The 14,265-nt window shown below is 42.7% G+C and overlaps 1 protein-coding gene across 2 annotated transcripts in view; it reads right to left on the reverse strand.

The window, feature by feature from the left end:
- Positions 1–14,265, reverse strand: part of LOC311009189 (up-regulator of cell proliferation-like) — a 191,239-nt gene that overhangs the window by 66,339 nt on the left and 110,635 nt on the right. Inside the window, exon 1 of one of the 2 annotated variants that reach the window (XM_084003212.1) lies at positions 3,691–3,779. The exons of the other annotated variant lie outside the window; for it this stretch is intronic. The gene's annotated coding sequence lies outside the window, so the exon portion shown is untranslated. Of the gene's footprint in view, positions 1–3,690; positions 3,780–14,265 lie in introns of those variants that run through there. 2 annotated transcript variants of the gene reach the window in all.

The raw sequence follows: 14,265 nt of genomic DNA on the forward strand, positions 1-14,265 counted from the left end.
TATGTTAGCATGCATAAAGGTGTAAATAAGCCTTTTGTCGGGTTTTATGAAGTTTTTTTCATTTAGTTTCTTCAGAAATACAGTTTTTCTATTTGTTGCCCAAGGGCAACGTTGTGCACTAAGGGGTCATTTTTAAAAGTGTATGTGTGAACATTGTTTTGGAGGGGTAATCACATTATTACATAATTTTGTGAAGAGTTTTAGTTTCTGTTTATTATTGATCTCATTTTTACATTGTGGAAGGGAACTGTGTTAGTTGAGATGAGGTTCCAATAATAGGTTAATATTGGTTTATACAGTAGGCACTAAACAAAACAGGAGTCAGATATCAAGCTGTAGTCTTCATATTGTGTTATAAAAGGTAATATTAAGATCAATTTCTTAATAATTTAATATATCTATAACCTTTCAAGATGGAGAAAGCGAGGATGAAGAGGAAGAGGAAGAAGAGAAAGACCCGAATGATGAAGAGCCTCCTGAAGATTACTTCCAAAAACCTCGATGGAGAACATTTCATTCAGCTACTCCACCAGAACATCCTGAATGGACCGACATTCCTCCTCCACCTGGTGATATTCAGTCTCCTTACTATTTCAAATATTTTTTTTCTGATGAGATCCTTGAGCACACTGTCAATGACACAAACCTGTACAGTGTCCAGGACAATCCTACCAAGCCCCTCAACCTCACAGTTGAAGAACTTGAACAGTTCTTTGGTACAGTGCTGCACATGTCACTGTTTGGTCTCCCAACCACCCGTATGTTTTGGAGCCACAGAAGCCGTATTGCACATGTTGCTGATGTAATACCTCTTGCACGGTGGGAGGCCATCAAAAAACGTCTGCATTTCAATGACAATAGCCGTCAGCCCACACGAGACATGGAAAACTATGATGAGCTCTACAAGATCAGGCCTTGTGTGTGGATTGGGGTATGAGAAGAGAGTGTAATGTGTAATCTGCCTTACTACATGGTTCATGAAGTTTATGTTTTTTGTTTAGCCTCTTTCAGTCTAGATAGGCATACATGATATTGATGATATTTACACATTACACGTTATGTGTATCAGAAGTGTTCTTTTAATGAAATGGTTGTTTATTATTATTTTTAAATATTATGTTCTACTGCTTTCTAAGCATTGTTTCATGATATGTAAATTAGTTATATTCTCTGCGATTGTGTACCATTAGCGCACAACGTTGCCCTCAGGCAACAGAAAAATATTTTGGAAAGGGGGGTGTCCAAATATATATATTTAATTGTTTTTAAGATTTTAACTGGTCTGGCTCCTCTATATCTGGCGGAATTTATACAAGTACGTAATCCAGCCAGAGATCTACGGTCATCTAGTGAGTTGTTGTTGGATGTACCTCGATCAAAATTGAAGACCAAGGGAGATCGTGCCTTCTCTGGCTGCTCCTAAACTCTGGAACAGCTTGCCATTACATGTTAGACATGCGGGTTCCATAGAGAGGTTTAAGTGTGCTTTAAAAACACATCTTTTCACCTTGGCCTTTGGATCCACAGTGACTTCTAATCCAGCCTAGTTTTGTTTTTTGCACTGGTGTTTCTGACTATTGTAGCCGTGCACGTATGCACGTGTATGTATGCGCATAATTTGTATATGTGCATGTGCTACATGCATGGTGGGACACTTTCTGCAGCAGAGGATCTTTTGCTGTCTCCTGTACAATTTGCTGTAACATGACATCTGATGTTGGGAGTGAAGCAGTCACAATGTTGATGTGTGTTTCAGCATCATCAGTCACAGGGCTGACCGGCATGTCACTGTTTGGAGCTGGTGCTCGTGATAAAGCATCTGCCAGTACAATGTATTTTCCTGGCGTGTAAATAAGTTCAAAGTCATAGCGCTGCAATGCCATCATCATGCGCTGAATTCTGGGTGACATGTCATTAAGGTTCTTTTTCCTGATTGTTATGAGCGGTTTGTGGTCAGTCTCTGCTGTAAAGGTTGGCAGTCCATACACGTAACTGTGAAAATGTCCACACCCAAACACTAAACCCAAAGTCTCTTTTTCAATTTGAGCATAGCGTTGCTCTGTCTCTGTCATCGATCTAGACGCATATGCTACAAGTTGCCATTTGTCTTCGTTCATTTGTAGCAGTGTAGCTCCCAAGCCATCTTTTGAGGCATCAGTGGAGATCTTTGTTGGTTTTGATGGGTCAAAAAATGTGAGGACTGGCTCTGTAGTTACAGTTTCCTTTATTTTTTCCACTCTTTCTCATGTCGAGAAGTCCATTCAAATACTGTGTTGTGCTGTAGCAACTCCCTGAGGCATGCTGTCTTGGAGGTAAGATTAGGAATGAACTTGCCCAGGAAGTTGATCATTCCCATGGCTCTCAGGACACCTTTTTTGTCAGTGGGGGCAGGCATATCCAATATGGGGCCGCGGTAGCGACCTGTCAACGAGGCCGCGGTAGCGACCTGTCAATCACAGGGTTGCCCCGCCCTAAAGCATCCCCTGCTTTAAGTTCTATTTATTTATTCTATAAGTTCTATTTGACTCTAAAACTGTAAATGAACTAAATCGCTGTACTGAATTAGAAGTGAGATGTAGGATCATTTTCTCATACACTTCCATGCAATCTGAATTCTTTATAGAACAGGAGAAGTCGCCCCTTGATGGCCAGCAGAGAGAATGCAAGTATAAGGCACTTCAGGTTTGGCTTCACTTTTCAGACTCTTTGGTGCCTGGCCCATCCAGAAAAGACCAAAACAACCAAATCAAATGACTGGCTCTTTTAAATACAGAAACCCACATCAAAAAAGAAGGACATGAGGTGTTTCAATAAACATAATCATGAATCAGAATGTTCAAATAAATGTGGTGTGGTGTACAGACTATTACTGATGTGAATATTCACTACATTTACACCACCAAATACACATGTGCTTCAACGTGGCATCATGACTTTTCGTAAATATAATATTATATATATTATCTGTACGCAATTCGAGCTATGCGCGTGTATGTGTACGTTCTGAGTGAAACGACCCATCACATCCGCGTGTATGTAAACGCCCTTTAGGGTTAGGGTTAGGCTTAAACGGCGTTGATAAACACGCGAAAAGGTGATTGTGCAGTAGTGTAGTAGTAGTAGTAGATAACACGCCATAATGGCATACGAGTTGGCGTGTCATACATACGCCACTTCATGAGATCAGTCTGTGTGCTTGGTGAGTCCCTTCGTGAATTCCAACGAATAACATGAGAGGAAGAACAAAATTTATTTTCTCATGGCTGACCACCTGCCCCTCTCTGCTGAACTAGAACCACGCCCTAGACCCCCCCCCCCCTCTCTCTCTCTCACTTCCTCTCACACTCACGCTAGATACCATCTGTTAATAGCAGCTGAATAAATGCAAGAAAATAGTAAACTCATCACAAACATGCAAATGCTTGGGTTTGTATCTCAGACACAATCCACAAATATGAAATATTTCTATATATTTCTGTCTGTCAATCATCTGAAATAATTACAGGCAATCCAAATCAAAATAATAATGTTTGTGCTTAATTCAGCACATGACTGGTGAGGTTTTAAAGCGTTTACAGTGGAAGCACTTTTCTATCATGTAGATATTTTTTTCTCGTGTAGTTTTTCGGTCCTCCCATCACGAACTTACCGGTAAAATCACCGACAAAACAAAAGAATATAGCAACCCACCTTTGAAGAAGAGACGTGCCCATGGCAGGATGTCCTTTGGAAATCAGGATGCAGAGGAGAAGGACTTGTCCCGTGCAAATGCAGGTCCGCAGTGCAGCATCTCCTTTTATTCTGCTGCTGAAGCCACTTTCACTTTCGTTTCACAGAAAATGCGTCACGGTGGTGTGATGGCGCTGCAGAATGAAGACACTTTATTGGAGGAAATTTATGTTCCAACATGATGCTGATTTCCTAACAACGTATCAAGGTAAACTTCAGGACTCAATTCAGTTACATTTCCACAGCCACTTCTTTTTCTCATTGTGTCACATACATAAGCATATGTTTTATTAAAATACTGGGATCTAAATGAACAACACGCCACCTGGAGTTATTTTATACATTAAAAAGTGCCTTTTTGGTGATCAACTGTTTTGAAATGATTACATGACGATTCAATTAACAAGGAACCAGGAACCAGGGCAGAATGAATTACTGAAAGTAAACGTACAGAATCATTATCAGTGACCCGTCTGGAACCATTGCATGTGTGCACAACTGTTGTGTAACCTGCTTTAACTTTGCAATGAAAAGAGTAGTGACACACACACACACACACACACACACACAGGAGATGTGTCCAGTGAGGTCCAGATGGCATGGATGTAAACTTTTCAGGTGTTGTAATTGAAAATGTGATTGCTTTTGTTGGTCCAGGAGTCATTATGGATGTAGATATTTCTCGCTGATAAGTTTGCGCTATTTGATGTAAGCTTGACTGTCTGGTTATGACTGGGTTATGGGTGGTTATGCTTATGAGTTGAGTTGAAGGTATTTTCACTCCTCCGCAAATTCAAAACCAACACTCCAGGTATGAGTGGACACATGACTAAACAACCGGATGGTATTTTTATTATATATAATACCGCTTCTGTTGCCTTCTTACACGCGGCTGAGTAAACGGGTAAACTGAAGCAGTGGCTCTAGAGGACTGTTTTCATTGTACAGACTGGCACATGTGGAAACTCAAAAAATGGATGATTCATGCGATGCGAGGTTAGTTTTGTTTCAAATATTATTCTATCAATACAGATATGTACATCGACAGTTTAGTGTTTTAATTGATTTGCCTCAGGTGCACTGTGGAGTGGGCAAGACTGTTCCATGCTAACTAGAACCATTGACTTTTTTATTTATTTAAACCTTTATTTTAACTCGTTGGTCACTGAGGTTTCCCTCATTTACAGGGACGACGAGTTTACAAGCAGCAGCAGAACATAACAATTACATTTAATAACAGTTGCAGGATGATTTACAACGCTCAGACACCATATGTTTAAAATCAGCAAGAGTAGGAATAATCTCCAGCCCCAAAGTAAGTTGGAGAGTATTCCATGAGTTGGGAGCATCAAAGGAAAAGGCAGATTTACCAAACTCTGAGTGTACAAAAGGGACTTTAAGAAATAATAAACCACTAGAGCGAGTAGAATAAGATCCAGAGCGCCATTCTAATAAAGATGAGATGTATCGGGGCTGTTTACCAGTAAGGTAACAGCTTGTGCTATGGCGCTAGCAACCAAAGTGCTTCACAGAAAGTGCTTGTGCTTAAGTGCTAAATACGGTGGCCCAGAGGTGTCAGGCCAAATACAAAAGCCACAACACAAATACAAAAGCCACAACACAAATATAAAAGCTGCAACACAAATACAAAAGCTGCAACACAAATACAAAAGCTACAGCACAAATACAAAAGCCGCAACACAAATACAAAAGCCGCAACACAAATACAAAAGCCACAGCACAAATACAAAAGCCACAGCACAAATACAAAAGCCACAGCACAAATACAAAAGCTACAGCACAAATACAAAAGCCACAACGGAAGTGACCTAAAACACGGATAAACTCAACTTCCCAAAATGCATTGCGGCTCGTCTGACTTCTGAAAAGTTTTGGATAATGGCGGACGATTGCGGTGATTCTGGCGACAGTCAGCAACAAACCGCGTACACATGTAAGTATACTGTAACATGATTTTATGTTATGTTTCCAGCTGACTTTTAAATCGTATTGATAATGAACGTTACTTTATTGTTGTTGGAATTGTACGTTAACGTTACGAATCGAAGGTCCTGCCAGCCGGCTAGCCCACTGACGCTAATTTCCCATAGAGGTTAGTGAGCTTAAGCGAAGCAGCAAATGTGCCGTTTTTACCGACGTTAACTAAAAAGATAGTGCTTATGTTAAAACGTGGTGATATATTAACTAACGGTGGTAAATAACACGGCGCATCGTTGTCCGTTAAAGGGAGGGATGCACACACCGAGCGCCTCATCCGGTGGAGGGAACGATAAGGAGAAGTTCACCGGCAGGAGGAATGCTGCTCTGAGACGCTTCACTTAAGAAAATGTGGTATTAAATGTTATAATTCTCAAATGCAGGGCTTAAGTACTACTGGTGCATATTTAGCTACTCAATGATATAAGGTTGAACACCAGCGTAAATAGACAGGAGATGTACTGCTCTCCTGAGATGTCTACCTGAAACGTTCTGATGAACAGCAAGAAATCATCAATGAACTGTAACACTTTTCTATGTACTGTTCTTCATATAGGATGTTTATTGGAGAACATTAGATGGAGGGAAGGTGGAGCTGGATGAGCTAAGAAGAAGTGGGAGAACATGAAGCAGAAATACAAGGTGAGTTGTAATCAGTTTAAAGTATTGAACTCTACATGCTTGAAAAAGAAACCAGATGAAGTTGTCTTTCTTATAAATAACCAGGCAAAGTCAGTGCTGGGTAATATCTACAATGTGTGAAAACATCAGAGTCCATTAAGTGGATCCCATGTGGAACAGTATTACAGTACATATTATAATATATGACTAGTGGTGAATAGTTGATCTAAACAATGATTACAAGAAGTGTTTGTATATGTTGTTTAAAGGAACTTACAGTGTCAGCACTGAGGGAGGAGAGGTCACTGCTGCACACTGGAAGTGTTTGTTGTCATGGATGAGGTGATCCATGCTAGACCTGCTATTACCCCACTACACCCCATCTCCTCAGCCATGATGCCAACCACTGCAGCAGGGTCTCTCCTCCAGAGCAGGAGGGAAATAGACCTGCAGGCCTAAAACATGAGTCAACAATCATATATATATTCAGATATTTATTATTTAGATTTGTACAGATCATCAGATATATCCCTAAAACATTTAACAGGAAACATTTGTCTGTAAGAACTTCTACTGTGTGGTATTACTTATAAACTGCACCACTGATAAACAAAAATAAAACCCCAACAATAATCATGTTCCTGCAACACAGGGATCTGGACATTTGGAGCAGACACTGCAGCTGCGAGCCTCTGAGGATGTCCAAGGACTGCTGGAGAATCTGAGGATGTCCCAGGACTGCTGGAGACTCTGAGGATGTCCCAAGACTGCTGGAGACTCTGAGGATGTCCCAGGACTGCTGGAGACTCTGAGGATGTCCCAAGACTGCTGGAGACCCTGAGGATGTCCCAGGACTGCTGGAGACTCTGAGGATGTACCAGGACTGCTGAAGTGGCTTGTTGGCTTTGTTGCAGTCACCCCCATCAAATATCGACATGGAACCCATCTGGTTTTTTTTTTCTTAAAGTTTTATTGATCACGTTTTGTAAAAAAAACAGCATTCTTTACATACAGTGAAATTAAAAGGGGTAAAGCAATCTGTCTGTCACTGCAAAAAAAAAAAAAAACTAAGACTTTTATAAATAGTAATGTATTTTTAAAAAAAACAGGCATCTACCTAAGGTGATGCTAGAGTTGATAAAAAAAGTATAGTATAAAAAATGACTTAAAAGTGCAGGTGTTTTTTTTTGTGTGTTTTTTTTTAAGTGCATAAAGTTGCAATTAAAGTCCATCATGGTTGAGAAGTCTGATGCCTGCAGGAAAAAGCTCTTCCTCAGTGTCTGTCCTGGCCTTTATGCAGCGTTGGCGTCTGCCCGACTGCAGCAGGGTAAAGAGGCCAGCATTTGGGTGAGAGGCGTCAGGCCCGATTTTCCTGGCTCTCAGCCTCACCCTCTTGCTGTACATTTCCTCCAGCGTGGTGAGGGATGCCTTGATACCCTCTGCAATGCAGCTCGGTCCCGTGCAGTGCAGCTTCCATAGCAGGCTGAGGTACAACCTGTGAGGATGCTCTCAATGGCTGCGGAGTAGAAGGTCCTCAGGATGGAGGGGGAGACCTTAAACTTCCTCAGCCACCGGAGAAAGAATGTAAACTATATATAAGGTATGTTCTGTTAGTAAGCAGTAGACGAGGTTCTCTTTGGAACGCCTTGAAAGACGGAGGTCCTTCCTTAAATCCCCTCCCCCAGCGGGGGAACATGAGTATTGACCTGCAGTCAGGCCCTCTGGCACCAACCTGTAACAGAAAACACAAGATATTACATTTATTCTGAATGTTTTCCTGTTAATTTGTTGATGAACAGTACTTATTTCTTATCATACACATATTGCAACCTGTATATATAACATGGATTATTTGTCTAATAAATTGTTCACTAATAGCCCACTACTTGTTTTTTTTTTATCCCACCAAACTCATGCATGATATGAAAACGGCTTATATTAACCAACATGTCTGTTGATTTTGTTTATGCATGCATATGCCTGTCTATTGATAATCAAATAACTTATTTAAACCAGATAAGTGATATTACTTACTTCAGAGGGAAATCCAAATTCCATGTATGTGAATAATGTAGCTCCTCCGACGGCCGATTGCCTCCGTCGTCTCCGTGGTGAAGGTGCTGGTGTTCCGTGGTCAGAGGAATAATACAATCTATGAACATTAATGATCGATAAAAGCTGCTTAATAGTCGCGATATATGGCGAGGGAAAGCAGTTACTCGGGTAAGAGGAAGAAAGCGAAAGCGTGAGAGCGCGCATAAAAACGGTAGAAAACATTTGACAATAATACAAAAATATTTTGAAATATTGAATTAAGTGTAATACTAATTATGCTTTATATTTTGATAAGTAATGTCCATTAAACGGGAGCTAGAACTGAAATCGATTCAGTTATGTGAGAGAAGATGAGGACGAGATGTCAATAAAGTTAAAAAAAAAAAAAAATGTAGTATGAGATGTGTTTGAGGTCACTTCCATTGTGGCTTTTGTATTTGTGTTGCGGCTTTTGTATTTGTGTTGCGGCTTTTGTATTTGTGTTGCGACTTTTGTATTTGTGTTGCGACTTTTGTATTTGTGTTGCAGCTTTTGTATTTGTGTTGCGACTTTTGTATTTGTGTTGCAGCTTTTGTATTTGTGTTGCGACTTTTGTATTTCTGTTGCGGCTTTTGTATTTGTGTTGCGACTTTTGTATTTGTGCTGTAGCTTTTGTATTTTTTGTTGTGGCTTTTGTATTTGTGCTGTAGCTTTTGTATTTGTGTTGCGGCTTTTGTATTTGTGTTGCGGCTTTTGTATTTGGCCTGACACCTCTGGGCCACCGTAGCTAAATGCAAAAAGACGTAAAAAAAAAAAAAAGGGACATTTTTCAGGCATTTTAAAAAGACAAAAAAGAAAGAAGAAAGAAAAGAAAAGGGTTAAAAGACAAGGTCTGAGTTAGACAATTTGAAAAGACACTAATCGAAGGCAAGGGGAAAAAGGTGGGTCTTTAACTGGGATTTAAAAATATTTAAAGACTGGGCCGCCCGGATGTGTAGGGGGAGGGAGTTCCAGAGTCTGGGGGCTGCCACTGCGAAGGCTCTGTCCCCCCTGGTTTTTAGCCTGGACCTGGGCACTTCCAACAACAGTTGGTCGGCTGACCGGAGTGCTCTAGATGGGATGTGGTGGTGGAGAATATCAGACAGGCAGGTGCGGGCCAGACCATGGAGGGATTTGTAAACAGTCAGGAGAAGTTTGAAATCAATGCGGTAGCGGATGGGGAGCCAGTGGAGTGATGCAAGGACCGGGGTGATGTGATCTCGCTTCTTTGTACAGGTGAGGAGTCGGGTGGCTGAGTTTTGAACTAACTGCAGGCGGCGGAGTTGTGATTGGTCGATGCCGGTGTATAGGGCGTTGCAGTAGTCCAGTTGTGAAGTTATGGAAGCATGGATGACTCCCTCCAGATCACTCTGGGGCAGGTAGGCTTTGGCCTTGGCAATAGTTCTCAGGTGGAAAAAGCTTTTTCGAACTACTGCGCTGACCTGCTGCTCAAACTTGAAGGCACTGTCAAAAATCACGCCCAGATTTCTGACAGAAGGCCTGATGGTAGAGGCGAGAGGGCCCAGGGCATCGGTGGAGAAGGCTGGAGAGGTTTTTCCAAAAACAATGGTCTCGGTCTTGCTGTCATTGAGGTTGAGGAAGTTTGCACCCATCCATGCTTTGATTTCAGCCAGACAGTCAAGCAGTGGATGGAGTTCAGCCTGCCCATCAACCCTGAGGGGGAGATACAGCTGGACATCATCTGCATAACAGTGGAAGGAGATGTTGTGGTTAATTAGGATTTCCCCTAGGGGTAGAACGTACAACAGAAAGAGTATGGGGCCTAGTATGGAGCCTTGAGGGACCCCGCAGGTGAGGGGGGCAGCAGACGAGATGTGATATGGAAATTTTGTACTTCTTGATGAGAGATATCTGAACTGAAGACTTGAGAAGGGTTGGTGTGAATGTAAATGTGTCCTGTGACCTGTGACCTGTGGCCTGTGGCCATTTGTGTGTGTTTTGCAACCCATGTGTGTTTTGCGACATAGGTGTGGTTTATGACCCAGGTGGGGTTTGCGACCCATGCAAGGTTTAGATAAACATCGGAGTTTACGACTTCCATCCCTGTGAACTGAGTGAAAACACACCCACAGAAGATGGATAAATACCATGTTGTCTCACAGCACGATGAGTCTACACATTGTAACAGACCAGCATGTTGCTCTGTGAATTCTCCTCTTGATCAAGATTAAATCCCTGTTTGGACCTTGAGCTGACTCCGATCTCCTTCCTCCAGTTCTAAACCATCGGGTAATTATTTTAACAAGATGGAATCACCAAGCTGTACAGAGAAGCTCCTGTTGGCCAGGTAGGACTGGAAGAACTTCAAGGCTGTGCCTTTGATGCCTACGTGATGCTCTAGCCGAGACAGCAGAATCCTATGATCGACCGTGTCAAAGGCTGCTGTAAGGTCTAAAAGCACCAGGATCACAGGGCTACCTGAGTCAGCGGCTAGGAGCAGGTCGTTAAGCACTCTCAGGAGAGCAGTCTCAGTGCTGTGGGCTGTTCTAAAGCCAGACTGGAATTTCTCATAGATGTTGTTATTGTTTAAAAAGGATTGCAGCTGGACATAGACTTCTCGCTCAAGGACTTTAGACAGGAAGGGTAGCTTGGAAATAGGCCTGAAGTTAGAGAGAATAGAGGGGTCAAGGTTTGGCTTCTTTAATAGTGGCTGCACCACGGCATGCTTGAAGGCAGCCGGGATGCACCCAGAGGAGAGGATGAGGTTGATCAGCAGTAGAAGGATGGGGGCAACTGAGTCGAAGACTGCAGAGTCCTTGAGTAGACGGGAGGGAAGGCAGTCAGAGGGGCAGTTGGAGGGCTGCAGATGTCTAACTGCATTACAGAGGGAGGATAGGGTACTGGGCTCAAACTGCTCGAGGACAGCTGGCTGGGGGAGGGCGGTTGGGTCAGGAAATGGGGTGGCAGAAGTATCAGTAGGCCTGAGTGCTGCAATCTTTTCAATAAAGAATTTTAAAAAGCTTTCACAGAGAGCAGGTGAGGGCACAACAGGGGATTCATTTCGGGGATTTATGAGAGAATTTAGTGTGTTGAAAAGAACCTGGGGTTTGTGACTGTTTCTGGAGACCAGGGAGGAAATGTACTGGGATTTGGCAGTTTTAACAGCTCGATAGTAATCCGCCAAGCAACTTTGTAGAATCTGGAGGGACACGTGGAGGCAGTCCTTCTGCCACTTGCGCTCAGCCCGCCTACAGGCACGTCTGAGGAAGCGCGTTGCATCGTTGAGCCATGGTGATGTCTGTGCTTTAATGCGTTTGGGCTTAAGAGGAGCGACGGAGTCCAGAATTACAGTGCAGGCTGAAGAGAACATAGATAGAAGCTGATCAGCAGTCAAATCAGAGCTAAGGCCCAGTGACGGCCTACACAAGGGGGAGTCATTAAAAGCGGCTGAAAATTGCCTTGCAGTCGAGGGGTTAATCAGGCGCGAGGCCCGCCTGGAAACACCAGGGGTATTACCTGAGCATGGGACTGATACAGAGAACAGAATAGGGGAGTGGTCGGAGAAAGACATGGCACAGATTTCATTCCCAGAGACAGAAACACCATAGGATAACACAAGATCTAGTGTGTGACCCTTTTCGTGAGTTGGGCCGGAGACGGCTTGATTAAGACTGAATGAGTCAATGAGGTTCAGAAAGTCCCGGGTCAGAGGCTGTGACTCACAACAAACATGGACATTAAAATCACCACAAATTGTTATATGATCATATTTAACCATAAGCCCAGACAAAAAATCAGCAAAGTCATGGATACAGTCTTTGTTGAATTTAGGTGGACGGTACACCACTGCACATAAAACAGGGGACGACAGAATTAATTCAAACAGTTGCAGTTCAAAGCTAGCAAAACCAGTGTGTGGAATCTGCCGGCAGTGAAAAAACGACTTGTAAACAGAGGCAACACCTCCACCTCTACCAGTCGCTCGGGGGGAATTAAAAAAGTTACAGTCCGGTGGAAGGAGTTCAGAGAACGGCATGTTTTCGCCAGTAGAGACCCAGGTCTCACACAGAAACAGAAAGTCCAGCTCCCGGGAGATAAAAAAGTCGTTAAGCATGAAGGTTTTACTTGCCAGGGACCGCACATTTATCAAGGCCATCTGGAGGGTTAGCTCGTTGCTCGTTGTTATAACAAAAATGACTAAAACACATTGTTGAGCCTTCCAGGGTTCCCCAATTAGTTTTCACTGAGGGCCAAATTATGCCCAGGTAGCCAAGTCGAGGGCCAAATTGTCTGTTATTTCTTTCATTGGATCACTAAACATTATTTTATGTGCAAATGTTATTATTGTTGCTGCTATTATTTGAAGTATTATTATTGTAATGATTAGTACTACCAGTGGTAGTTGGTTGTAGCAGATAGTAGTAGTAGTAGTAGTAGTAGTCATAGCCTGTGTGTGGGACAGATATAAATGTACACTTGAAAGAAAATTAATATAATATCAACGATTTATTTATTTGAATGCCCCTGGAGAATATTTTGATCAACAACAAAAAACAACAGCACTACAGCAAGTGGTGCACAAGAGGAAAACAATATTGTATAACAGTAGAGTTAATGGTTTTTGTTTGCAGCGTCTTGCTTTTGTCTTGTAATTTGCAGACAGTTCCTGTGCACTCGCCCGGCTGCACATAGAGATCAATGTTCTCCGTCCAGCTCGGACGGCTTATTTATGTAAAAAATCTGGGTTTTGGTCCTTGTAGCTCGTAGTCTATGATATGAAAGAGGCATCTTTTGTGTTTGAAAACGTTTCTCTTCAGATTTATTGATCCCGAATCTGTGAATATATTTCCAACTTTACCGAACTCTTTATTTCACCTTATGGCAGGTTATTGCATAGGGTCACTGGGTCCGCACGGGCCGGACACTTTGCTCTCGCGGGCCGGATTTGGCCCGCGGGCCGCTAATTGGGGATGGCTGCATACTATTAGTTTATTATGACTATTATTATTATTATTATTAATATAAGTGGGTGACTATTCCTCAGCCTTCCTTGGTGTTTTGGTTTTGACATACGCGCACGCACTGTCAAACTCGCGCAGCTAAGGGGGGTCGGCGCGGGGGACGCCTTGCCATGGCGACGGGGGAAAACAGAACGTTGATGAACCAAACCAGCCGCGAGGATTTCCCCTTATAATAAGCGCTGCTGCCCTCCTGTTTAGGCCTATTATTAGAGCCGCTAGTTAAGTCCATTCAATGTGTGGGAAACACTGAATAGGTATCATGATGACTAATACCATTACTAACACTAGTATCATAAGTTAAAAAAAAAAAAAAAAAAGGCTCGGCCAAAAATCGCCATCGGCCCGATATACCCGATGGCCAGTCCAGCCCTGCTCATTCCCCACTTAGACGGGCATATTCTCTCTTTTGCCCTTTATGTCGCGCCGTCGTTCCTTTCAGTCTCTCTCTAAACTGTGTATCTCTCACACAAACATACAAACACAGACGCCTCTTTCATCCTTCTGTCACACCGGTATGTCAAGTTTGAGTTTTTGTCCTGTCTCCATGTTTGTTTTGTGACTTCCTGGTTTTATTTTGGAAATTAACTCTCCTCTCGTTTCAGGTCACTTGCCCTTCCTCATGTGTCACCAGTCTGATTGTCTCCCCTGATTCCTGATTGTGTCCACCTGTTCCCCATTTCCCTCCATGTGTTTATAGTCTGCGTCTCCCTTTTGTCCTGTGCCAGTGTGTCATGTTCCTAGTACAGATCACCAGCTCACGTCATAGTCAAGCTCAGTCCAGTTCCATAGTTCCTCAAAGGAGTGATTTTTGTTGGCTCTGCCTTTAGTGGTTTATCTCATAGTCTAGGTTTTTGTTTTTCCT

Source organism: Eutrigla gurnardus (assembly GCF_963514095.1).
Source record: "Eutrigla gurnardus genome assembly, chromosome: 23".
Taxonomy (NCBI): Eukaryota; Metazoa; Chordata; class Actinopteri; order Perciformes; family Triglidae; genus Eutrigla; species Eutrigla gurnardus.